General features: G+C 36.4%; 1 non-coding gene across 1 annotated transcript; it reads left to right on the forward strand.

Annotated features, from left to right (window-relative positions):
• The first annotated feature begins 3,768 nt into the window (after window positions 1-3,768).
• On the forward strand, window positions 3,769-3,860 carry TRNAI-UAU (transfer RNA isoleucine (anticodon UAU)). Its single transcript is given in 2 exon segments — window positions 3,769-3,806; window positions 3,825-3,860. It is a non-coding gene; the product is annotated as a tRNA-Ile (tRNA).
• Window positions 3,861-12,888: the final 9,028 nt, after the last annotated feature.

Consider the following 12,888-nt stretch of genomic DNA (forward strand, 5'->3'; position numbering starts at 1 on the left):
TGTGGCGCCCAAAGTGCCCCACTTCGGACTAAAGTCATTCAAACTTTCGCTCACAACACATTCTCGACCTCATACTCACAACATCTTCAAACCTCACGCTCACAACATCCTTCCAACCTCACGCACACTCGAACTTACGCTCACATCATTTCGACATCACGCTCACTTGATCTCACACACACAACATCCTTTCGACATCACGCTCAGTCGTCCTCACGATCACAACATCATTTCGACATCACGCTCACTTGACCTCACACACACAACATCCTTTCGACATCACGCTCACTTGACCTCACACACACAACATCCTTTCGACATCACGCTCACATCATGATTTAAAACTCGCTCTCACTCTCCCTCACGCTTACTTCGTGGGTGTGGTCAAGTGACTGTGAGTTTCAAACTCATGAGCGCCGACCTCATGAGTTCGGGCACCTTTGGTGGAGCCCCCATCGCCCAGTTCTCGGAGCTGCAGTCAGCCACTGATTCTCTAGATTGGGGGTTGTGCCGGGCGGATCACCCAGCGTTTAAAATCTACGATCGAGCACAGTAGAAAGATACCTTCAGATATGGATTGCTTTCTTTGGACACCAACTTTACTATGGCCTGTTTGTGATAAATGGATTTGTGGTTTTAAGACGAATGGATCCGGAGCGAAGAGACAGGGAAGTTAAGCGCATCCAGCAGGCATGGATGGAATGGTGCTGTGAATGGTTGGTGAATGTCTTGGGAAGTATAAAACAGTAATGTATCCTTTATATTTTAATTAAATTAAAAGATGTGTTTTACATTGTTAATTAAAAATGCCTTCTATGTCTTTTTATGACAATCATAGATGATTACAAAACAGCACATACCCTCTGAAAATTAAAGGACTACAGCACTGACTATAAGTTGCAGCACAAAATCGATAGAAATGGATCTGTTTCCACCCGACACCCTTAACAGTGAAATTTTTGTACATTGCTAAATTTTCATGAGATTTCTTTTTCTCTCCCAAATATATTTATGAGAAAAGAAGAGGATGAGAAAAGTACTAGATTTGTTGGTGAACGTACTTGAACACTAAAATAGTATAAAAGGTACTAGATTTAGTACGAAGGTATTAGCGATGGACACACTGTTGGTGTCCAGGTGCAGCTTTTCCGTATTTGTGTACGAAATCACGCTGATCGTTCGTAATCGATGAACACTTCGCACATTGTAACACACAAAAACTCTTCTCCTGCATTGCCGCCATCTTGTAGTGGAGTCACAAGCCTGCCATCTGACGTGCACGCGAGCCATGAGGCAGGCTTTTTAAACGTTGTGAGTGTATTTATCTTTTCATGTATCACACGTCTTTATACGTCGTATACTTGTGAATAAACAGTGTTTTGAAAACCCGATGAATTATTTAGGCTAACCCAATAAATGGCCTGAACTATTATATCTTACATTGTTACGCAATTATACATTTTAAATAAATGGAGGAATGGTAGAATTCATTAAATTTTATGGAAGCAATGCGAGATTTGCTTTCAAACTAATTAACTATTATACGGTCGAACAGAAGACAGAAATGCATACCAGGTGTATCAAAAGTCCGGGGCCATAGGCCAACTTCGTTATGAGTAAAGATAAGAAAAAATGGGAAAAGAGGAATTTGCTGGAAATAGGCCTAAGTGGTTTTCAATTTAAAATGATGGAATTTTTCCAATTGTACCAGCCGTCTGAGCTCCATACTGGTAATGTCCCGTATGTTAAATGAAAACTTAATGTTGCCAGTTCAGTAGGCTGTCCTTGGGCCCTCACCACACTAACATTATTATTTTTATTATTATTATTATTATTATTATTATTATTATTATTATTATTATTATTATTATTATTATTATTATTATTATTATTATTATTATTATTATTACAATCCTGCTTCTTACAATTTTCAAACATAATTTGAACATGCAATTACATTTTTTTCGTAATCATATGTATTTACATTTTTAAAACTATTGATTTGTTATGGTTATTTTGTTTGGTTCCTTGCAATAATTTTGGTTTCCCCATCTTTATATTGATTCTTTGTTTATCTCTTGATTGGTTTTGGTTTCTCTTTGGTTAATTTTTGTTTCTCTCTTGAATAGTTTTGGTTTCTGTCTTGATTGATATTGATTTCTCTCTTGATTGATTTTGGTTTATCTCTTGAATGTTTTACTTGGGTTTTCTCTTGATTTATTTTGGTTTGTCTTGATTGATTTTGATTTGTCTTTTGAATGAATTTTGATTTCTCTTTTAACTAGTTTCTCTCTTCATTGATTTTGATTTCTCTCTTGAATGATTTTGGTATATATTTTCAATATCTATTTAAAGCAATGAAAAGGCATGAGATTAGCAGTTTTTCACCAATCGTTGTGTATTTTGTTTATTCTTTTGTGATCTATTTACTTATCTGTTATATTCTATTCTACTTTTTTTTTTATTTACACTTCGTTGTTTCTCACTAATATACAGTATAATGAGAAGGTAACACACTACACTTTCTCCTTTTTAAAACTTGCTCACTTTACTTATATTGCAATTATATTCAGTAATATTCATGCTTATTTTAACATTTACGCATAATTATTATTTTAACCCATTTCATCATCACTATGCACTCACATTTGTACTCATTTCTACTTCCACATAGATAGGAATCCACCGCCGTGGCTTAGTGGTAAAGCGTTCACCTCTCTTGCGCGGGGTCCTTGTTTCGATTCCAGCTCGCGCCAAGTGAGCTTTGTGGTGGACAAACAAACACCGTTTGTGTTTTTTTTCTCGGGATTCTTCTGTTCCCTCCCTCTTTATTCATTCCACCATTGCATTCATTTCTCACCATCATCGTCTTCTTTAGCCTAGCTAGCGTAAGTGTGGGACGTAAAACTGAAAAATTTCCTTTCTCTATAGGAATCTCAAATTAGAACTGGAACCGTAAATGGTACTTGGGTACGGCATTCATTGAGATAGTCAGCAGAACGCTCAGACCCCTTTTACTTTCATAGATTCCATCATTCACCCATCTTAAGAGACCCAATCAAGGCGAATTTAAAATTTCGTTAATTTTACAGTAATTATGTGATATCTTCAAATAGATAAAACATAATCGAAAAGTGGAACAAGAGCTCGCTGGACAATATTATTTTACACCGTTATCACGACTCACTTATCTACTTTCGATTTCCAGCCATTTAGAAAATCGGCATTTATTTTCCCGTTTATAAATGGCTGCAAACAGAAAGCTACTAGGTGATTTGTGATAACGGTACCTCATGCAAAATAATATTGCCTAGCGCGCTCTTGTTCCATGTTTTGATTATATTATCTTTTATCTATTTGAAGCTATCACATAATTGCTGTAAAATTAGTGTTATTTTAATTCCGCAGTGATTAGGCCTCTTAAGGAGGTTGGATGAAATCTCGGAGATACATTGGAGCGAAAAGAAGCTCATGTTCTTGTAGGGGATCGAACCGAGGTTGACTAGTTGCCAGACGGTGGCCTTATTGACTATGCTTCCGCAGCTCTAAATTAGCGCAATAGTGAGCTGTCTTCAGAAGTTTTCATGAGAAGTGGGGCATAAAAATCAATGTAGGCCTATATTATAAAAATGTTAATGTCGTGATAATAGAAGCAGTCGTGACAATAGAACCAGCTAATTACAAGGGTCAATGTTTACATAAACTTAGATCTCTGCCTTATTCCGGTGTCCGATAGCGCACTCTGTAGATTGCTGTACTACTTCACGGGCTCCCGTGGCGCAATTGGTTAGCGCACGCTACTTATAAGACAGTGCTTGTGAGTTGTGCCGGGGTTGTGAGTTCGAGCCTCACCGGGAGCAGCTAGTTTATTTTATCAATTTTCTAGTTCCTGAAAATTATATAAAATTGTATGCTTGATAATATAACATTATAGTTGTAACAAAACAAAGTAAGACAAATCTCTATTAGTGCTCTGCCTTAAAAGCATTTTGAACCGCCTCATGTTGCTGAATAGGACTGTTAAACTCTTATTAATCAAAATGTGTTCCACCAAAAGTTACATAATAGACAGTCGGGGATCTAGCCCAGGGCTGGGGCCATAGCTTAAATTATTTTTGCTAATTAAATAATAATAGCAAATAATATTTAAGCTAAATAATATTATTATGTAATTTATTAAATAATATTTAAGCTAATTAAATAATAGCTTAAATTGTTTTTTTTTTTTTTGTGACAAAAGTAATTTAAGCTATTATTTATGTTTTTGAAAGTTTATAGTAAGCCCATGATATACCTATCATAGTCTGGGTTCTGCCTGCTCCCCGTTTTATCTTCTAGATCCGCCACTGATAACAAACCAGGGGCAGGCCGGTAGCCAGCCCAAAAATGTAGGGGGGGGCGGCGGCTGAAGTTAGGGGGGACGATCCAACCATATTATATAGTTCATCACCATATTATAGTTCATTTGCAAGCCTACCGTGGAAATTTTAGAAGGGCCCGGCCCCGCTAGACCCCCTTGGATACGAGCCTGACCAGGGGCATCATTTGAGGAAGGGAGGAGCAATTATAAGACTTACAACACAGTCGTGTTGAGTTCGAGCCTCACAATAACAACTCTTATGTCCTTGGACATCAGAGTTGCCAACCTCAGAGAACAAAATTATCGACTTTTGTGTTTAGAATTATCGTATATTACAAAATACCGTATTATCATATATTCGTTATGTATTTGTTAATTGTAGGAACAAGTATACTGCTACTAATAACAACAATATATAATGAACTTAACTAGTAATCTTTAGTTTCAAACTCCAAATCGGCGTCATTGTCCTCATCATTTTTTAAAAAAAATCCTTATTAACATTACTCTAAACTAGTGCTGTCCAATTTTTGTGACATTTGCGGTTTCCGGTTTTTGAGAAAACCGGTTTTCTGAAAATTGAAAACCGCACATGCCGTTTTCAAAACTGAAACCGTAAATGCGGTTTTCAAAACCGAAACCGCAAATGCGGTTTTCAAAACACAAAACCGCAAATGCGGTTTTCAAAACCGAAATCGCAAAAGCGGTTTTCACAACCGCCATTTCGGTTGTTTTTTTTAAATGAAATTTCACATTTTTCAAAAACCAATTTCGACAGCACTACTCTAAACAATATTTCCACTCCCTCGTAAACATAATCAAATTTAGAGTGGATGCATAATTGTCATTTGCCAATTCCCAATTTGTTATTGATTTATTTTTTTAGTGAGAATGACTGTTGAAAACTTCAGTGTGCGTGTGTGTGTTTTATAATTATTTAATGCACATCTACAATTTATTTACATATTCAAAAACTGAAAAAAAGTGCGCGCTCTAAACTTATCGTATATTCACCTATTATCCCAAGGGTTTTTCGCATAAAGTACTAAGGTTTAGATTATCGTATATCACGATACCTTACACAGGCCTGCAAAATTGACGTTTTTTGAAAAATGCAAGATGCTTTTGCTGAGTTGTATATGATTTGGTGTGCTGATTTCGAAAATGACCTCCATTTTTGTTAATCACGTCAAGATTTTTTTGCTAAAATTGATATCAATATTTTTGCAAGGAATTCTCTCGAACAATGTTGCAATGTACTATCTGGCAACAGTGGTTTTTATTCCTTGAAATCTATGTAAAATAAGCGATTCTAGGTGAGGCAAATTGATTTGTCAGTAATCGATTTATTATGATAAGGTTAAATGGACGAAAATCAGTGTTGGCAGATCGCACGAGCCGCCTTTGATCGAGGGAGAAACAAGAAATTCCATTGAGTTTAAACTTATCGCTATATTTTGGAATATCCTTCACAAACTACTTCATTACACCTAATTTTATATGCAGAGGGTGTAATATGCAGTTCTTTTTTTAATCAACTAAGCTGTTCCGAATGACATTCTCGGTACCTGGTTCAAGAGTTTGACTTTTCGACCAATCTCTTTTGAACCCAATTTTGAGTCTTATCACGGCTATCCCACTCACAAATAAAACGGGAATTTTGTATATCCGCCTTGTTGACCAAGAAGCATGGAAATCACTTTGAAATCACTTCTATATCACTTTCAAAACATGTTTTACGGTAAATGTTCATACAAATCCAAGAAAACGTGACGTGATAGACATTTTTCATTAACTTGTTTTAAATCACACCAAAAACTACATTAAGTACAGCTATCACTTCCAATGAATTTTTTCATCGCAGACCTATGTGGTTACCAAAACTGATGGGCATAATATTTGTGAAATCTAATAAATTGCCTCATGACCTTGCTACTACATGACAACCGGAAGCAATTCCATCAGCTGTGCTATCTCGGAATTCGAAAATAGTGAAAAAATAAAAAAAATAAATAAAATAAAATTAAAATAAAATATAGGACTAAAGAAGAGGCAGGTGGAGAACCTATAATGTGCTTCTATGCAGAAATCTTTTGTGGAACAGATCTGGATTGGAACACGCGCTTGGATTTCAATCTGAGTCGAAAAACGTGGAGAAATGTCTGTTCTAGAATATGGGTTTCCAATGGGAATTGTCGCACGAAGCGTTGGAATTCTAAATGAAGCTGTGAGTATGAAGTATTTATGAGCAAAGTGAGAAAAAGATGAAGCACGAGACGAGTCCATTCAGTAATTTCGCTATGCGTACGAATGTATAGGTGGAATAGAACGCATGACTGAATCAAGAACGCAATTGCAACGGTTTTTATACATACTTTAGAGGTTAAAAAGGCCATTGAATTCATTTTTCTGTGTACAACAAGTGAACAATTTAAAATTTAAATTAATCTTTTGTCGAGCATCGATGTTTTTTTTTTTTTTTCGTTTTAGTTCTTGATTCCAATGCAGTTCATCAGAACTTAAAAAAAAAAAAAAAAAAGTCATGTATGAATACAGTTTGTCTATTTTATGGATTCGTTCTCCACAGTCATTACACGTATTTGGACTCTGTACATATTACTTTTTTTCAAATCCTTTTTCTAAGTAGTACTGTTACGAACCCCAAATGTGATAGTTTTTACGCATATAGTTTTCTACTAATCTTCTTGATGGAATATGAGAATGGTGGTACAAAGTGCTTAAGAATGTGACACTGACTGTTACTAGGTAAAATGAGAGATAACCTGTGCAAATAGAATGCATATTAGATAACAGTTTTGAAGATGGTTTGATCTTGTGATTCAAGATTACTCAGAAGATTATAAATATTAGAAATACTATAAATATTGGAATGATATGCTAAGATAGGCCTAATTAATTTATGAATGATATAGAGTTGAGAGATTCAGAACATAGTCAAGGTATAGATTGAAAATAAAGAGATTTAATAAGATATTGTCTTTTGTGGTTATCGAAGAGTTTTGGTAGTGTCACGATAGTCATACAGTTTTTGTAACGCAAGAGTTCATAGAACTGATCTTCCTGTCTCTTTGTTTGGATAGAATTAAATAGATTAACACTTCTTGGTTTTAGATTTAAGAAAATAATCGTCAATCAATTGGAAATTTTCCTACAGCTCATTCTATTTATCATTTGTTACAATTTCTTGCCAACACCCTAACGACTTGTTTTTCATTTACGCATTTACTCACAAAATCCACATTTATTCTTCTCTTCCGAATTTTCAGGTACACCACAGTGACGACACCAAAAGGAGACAAGTTGGGCAGCCACCCTCTCCCGCTCCCAAGTCAACTTGGACCCAGATATATATACTGTAGTGTAAGTCAAGTAATATTCCTTTTCGGTATGCAAAGAAATGGCTCCCTTCAAAATTTATCTGCCCATCCATATGCCTCTCCTCACTCCCCCCTCCCCGGTAAGAAATTTAAAAAGCTGCTATCGTCACTGGTGCTGCTTTTTGCCATAGCGATTAACACGACTCTTTCTATGCACATGGTCTCGCGTTAGATTCCAGCGGAGAATATTCAGCCTCAGATATCAACTCGAGTAGTCTCACATAGCCACGAAGCTGAAAAGAAACATCAATTCGAATCAATCCATTAATTCCCAACCTCCGTTATATTTTTCCGTTGTTTTCCACCCCACCAAAGTTTTATTTTTCTATTTTTCTTCACATCTACGTTTGTCTTCCCTAATGTCCACGTTTGTGGCTTGTGGAGAGCAATACTTCATACAAAACAGTTCTGTAACATTTAATGACCTTCAAAATTGCTGTAATCATCTTCTTCTTCTCTCTCTCTCTCTCTCTCTATCTATCTATCTAAATAAATAAATAAATAAAAAAATAAATAAATTAATTAATTAAATTGAAAGTGACTATGTAAGTGAGCGTTTCCCAACCGATGTGCCGCGGCACACTGGTGTGCCGCGAATGTACCGCTGGTGTGCCGCGAGGAAATCGAAACAAAATTATTAATTCTATAGCAACCAAACTGCAAGACATAGCAAAAAATTGATATTTTTGTATTTCATATTACTATGAATTTCTACCATGGAAAAACATACTGTAATTGTAATATATTATTCTACATCTATTACTGTGTAGCAGACGGTATTTCGGCTCATACACATTTCCACGGTTAGCTGCTATGTTATGCTTCAATTGAGAATCATACTAACACCGAGAAATGGAAGCACTTGTATGGTACGCGTCAAGTGAACGTTCGTAGAACACTCATTCGCACGTGAATGACAGAACACTTTCTTCAACAGATGTGTTCTGACTTCGACACATCGCAAGCTATGTGATTGCAATAATATGCACCGATTTTTAAAACAGCAAAGCTAAAAGTACAAGACATTTGTAGGTTCGTTTGTTATTTAGTGAAGTTCGTTCTTAGTGAAAGGTTGGATACAGTTTTTGAAAAAGAAAGCGTATTTTTAAAAATCTGAGTCCTATATTTCATTGCAATTGTTTTCTATTTTAAAATTAGAATAAAAAATAAGCATAATGAATTAGCATAGGGGAAAACCAGTGATCAAGCTTTCATCTTTGTGAGAAGGAGATCAGTAATCACAAAAGAAAAAATTACCATGGTATTTGCATATACCATGGTATTACCATATTTGCAAATAATAATAATAATATCTATGAGTGTGCCGCGAGAATTCAAGTTACACCCGTAGTGTGCCGCAAGTTGAAAAAGGTTGGGAAACGCTGATGTAAGTGAAAGTGAAAGTGACTGTTATTTAATAACTGTTGAACCACCCGATCGATCTCGATCAAATTTTCAACATAGATGAGGTTCGGGCCTGGAATGTTTTTTTTATCTTTTTACTTTTGATGGTGCAACTTAGCGGAGGGGGAGAGGGATATATATATAAAAATAATCAAAAATGACCAACCATTGAATTGCGTATATGTCTTTAATCTTTTCAAACAACTGGTATAGTCACAGCGATTTGACTTGTGTTTGGAAGGATTTTGAGTTCACATTTTAATGTTTCCAGATCACTTTCATAATGCTGGGCCAGAGGCTCCGCAACATGGACGCCGACTACGTGGGTGCTCCGGGACTCCAGCACGCACACAAATAATCTTGTCGGTGCGGTGCACCCACAAAATGTTTAGTTTGATAGGAACAATATAAAATAAATATTTTTTACTTGCCATTATCAAAAAATAATAAGCAATTAAAACACTGGGATGCAAATTAAAATTTCTAACCTCTAAAACACAATTTTTTTTTTTTTGTTTCAAATGTGTCTATGAAAAGGCAACCAAGCAATATCTTGTCCTCTTCTTTGCCTTCTCTGGCCTAGTCAAAGGCAATCCCACAATAATAATAATAATAAATGAAACTATATTGTGAATATAATCGAGCACAACCCTTTATGACGGTATTCATAAAAGATTTTAACTAAAAGGAAATCAATCAAAAAATATCGACACTCCCCTGAAAACATATAACACGTCCCACCACTGATATGCACCCACATAAATTTTGGAAAGTTGGCGCCGTTGCTTCACAATGTTGTAATTAGAAAGTTTTCACTTTCGGGATGTAGAGCGGTGATTGATTTAATGATTTTATCACATTGTCCAAAGCAGTTTTCCATCTCAGTGATTGCCTTATCAATAGTAGGTAAAGTTCATTCAACGAACCTTCTGATCCTGATGTAAACATTAGAGAATGGTATTACTCCGCCAGTCATCGGATGATTGGCTATCGGTCAGCGCTTCTTTCGAAAGCACGTGCTTGTACCCTGTAGGTGTTTTACATATTCCTCGCACGCAGCCATACTGTAAACCGTGATTCGCGCGTAAGGTGGGTCAAAAGCCACTTTCTGCGCATGCGTATTCTCTTTTATTATATTAATTCAATTTAGTTCTTAGACACCGTGTTGTTCCTGTTATATAACTGTAAGGAAATTGCATTTCTGGTAATGAGCCTTACAAGCAACAAAAGCATTGAAAAAACAGCTTATTTGACAATGGACTATTTTCTTCTGCCGCATGGATGTTCCAAGGCTCTTTAACCAATAAAGTGAGGTATCTGTTTACATGAGGTACTGAACGTTCCTTGAATAAACTATAGAAAAATATCTCTTAGAATTTAGATTTCTGGGTTTTCGGCATCTCAGGCCATTTAGCCCGTTACGTTTGAGAGATGACGTCCCTCGGCGAGCACACTATCCGGGGAAGGGAAAGGAAGAAAGGATTGGGGAAGGAAGGAAGCGGCCTGGGACTTATAGTTTAAGTACCATCCCGGCATTGCCTGGTGTGAATGAGGAAAACCTCATTCAGGGTGGCTGGCCTGAAAAAGTGTTTTACACTTTTTCGACCGAGTGCCCCCACCGGAAAAATATCTCTTAGTATATTATCTTTAGAAAATTCGTTTTCTACCTCCAGTAAAGGAAGTGATTCATCCAAAATGAATTTGTGATATTTCGATGGTGAATGTCTAGTTCGTTTCCACGAGGAACCCCTATGATATATCTGTTTCCGGCTCTGGAATTTCAAGACCATTTTCTTTGCATATCTCCAAACATTCTTGATAAATTTGTTCGAATGTTGTTCGTTGAGAGTCATATTCTCCAGACCTCATCTTCGACAGCGTTTGAACTAGTGCATCTACATACAAGAATCAAACCTTCCGATATGTCTGCATCTACTTGAAATAAGGCGAAGCTCAAAGTTATAGCATGACAACAGTCATCTCAAATTTTACCAGCGCGAAAACATTTCCTCTCGTACAGATTACACTAATTTGCCGGATAGAATGATGGAAGTAAATAAATATCACAAGTTCCAGATTTGGTTTAATACCGTATAATAATATAAATAGTTGTTTGGTATATAAACTTCAATAATAAAGTAAAAAGTGATGGACAAGGACAAATGTTCTTAAGAGACAAACGTCGCACAGTACCAGGAACTGAACTCTAACAGGACATTGATTTGCCGTCCCGGCCCACTTTAAAGTTTAAGCCTTGCTCTTGAAGCTTAAGTTTCACTTTAAAGCAATTGTCAATAATTATCATGTATTCTTAATATTTCAGAAAAATATCCCGATTTTACACTCTGAAAATATGGTAGCCTAATCAGTGACGAAACTAGATATTAGGCGTCCAGGGCAAATTTTGCGATTAGCACCCCGTTCATCTACATCTACACCAATAGACACACAGATTAGTTTGGTTGCGCCCGTTGCAAGTGCCCCGGTTTCAGCCTCTTGTTTTAATTTGGCCGTAGTTCAATTATTTTTGTTTACTTTTACTCTTGAGCTCCAAAACTGTGTAATGAATTTGCCTTTTTTTGTCATTAAAATGATGAAGTGAACACTCTTTGAAGCAAAAAAAGGAAATGTTTTTCTTTTCTTAATATCAAACAGAGTCAGAACAGACATTTCAATGGGAACTCCTTACAGCAAAAGAAGTATACGTAGTCTTTTCTTTCTTTTGTTTACCTTTACTAGGTTTTCTCTTTCTTTAGAATGTACAGTGCATTCAAATACACAAACATTTCATACCCACAACGAATGGCCAAGGCTCAGCGGTAGAATGTCAGCTTAAGATTCGGAAGATGGTGTGATCGATCCCTTGTGGATAAATATTTCGACTGAGGAGTTTACCGAGAGTCTTCCTCGGTATCACTAGGGAATTTTTTTATCGCCCTATTGACTCATTTCCCTCATTTCTATCCCCTGAGCCTTAGATGTTTCAAAGCCTTAAAATAAATTCCAATGTAGTTGAAGTACCTTAACGTTACTATCCTGTAGTCGATGCTAAATTAATATTGTTCGTTTTGAGATTAGATTTGAAGGAGGGGCATTAATTAGTATATCCTGTTGAAAATTCATGTCACCACTGATTTACTGTTCTGCACAATTCCTACAATTTAATTTTCTTAGAAATGCTTAATGCTTAATTTTCTCAGAAATACATGTTTTGACGAAGAACAAATATAAATCTGTGATAAAAGTGGGTATTCACTGACTGAACTTACTGAATGGAATATCAGTGGACCAGTCCCACAAACTCCTGATATCTCCAGCAGTATCAGTCTGTGTGGGGGGCCACTAGGGTGGACCACTAGGGTGGGCCAAAAATTTGAACAAGGGGGGCTGGCCCCCCTCCAGGCCCTCCCTTGGCTCCGCCACTGATTTCATCTGGAACGGCTCAATAGCTATTTCACTACGACTCTACGATTTTCTTTATACTAACAGGGTTAATGGGAACCAGGGACTTACTCCGTTGTCCAAGGCACCTAAGTTTTTGTGCATGAACATATTTTTGTTATGTTTATCGAATGGACTAAGTTTGATCCCCATGTCGGGATGACAGGTTCATGTCCCTTAATTGTGAGAACATGATAGTTAACGTTTACAAATAATGCACATTCACTCAGAATTGCACGAGTAAAACAGTAATAGAAAATTTAGTTTTCATAATTGGAGTAGATT

The sequence above is a fragment of the Thermobia domestica genome, chromosome 9 (genome assembly GCF_964235325.1).
Source record: "Thermobia domestica chromosome 9, izTheDome1.hap1.1, whole genome shotgun sequence".
NCBI lineage: Eukaryota > Metazoa > Arthropoda > Insecta > Zygentoma > Lepismatidae > Thermobia > Thermobia domestica.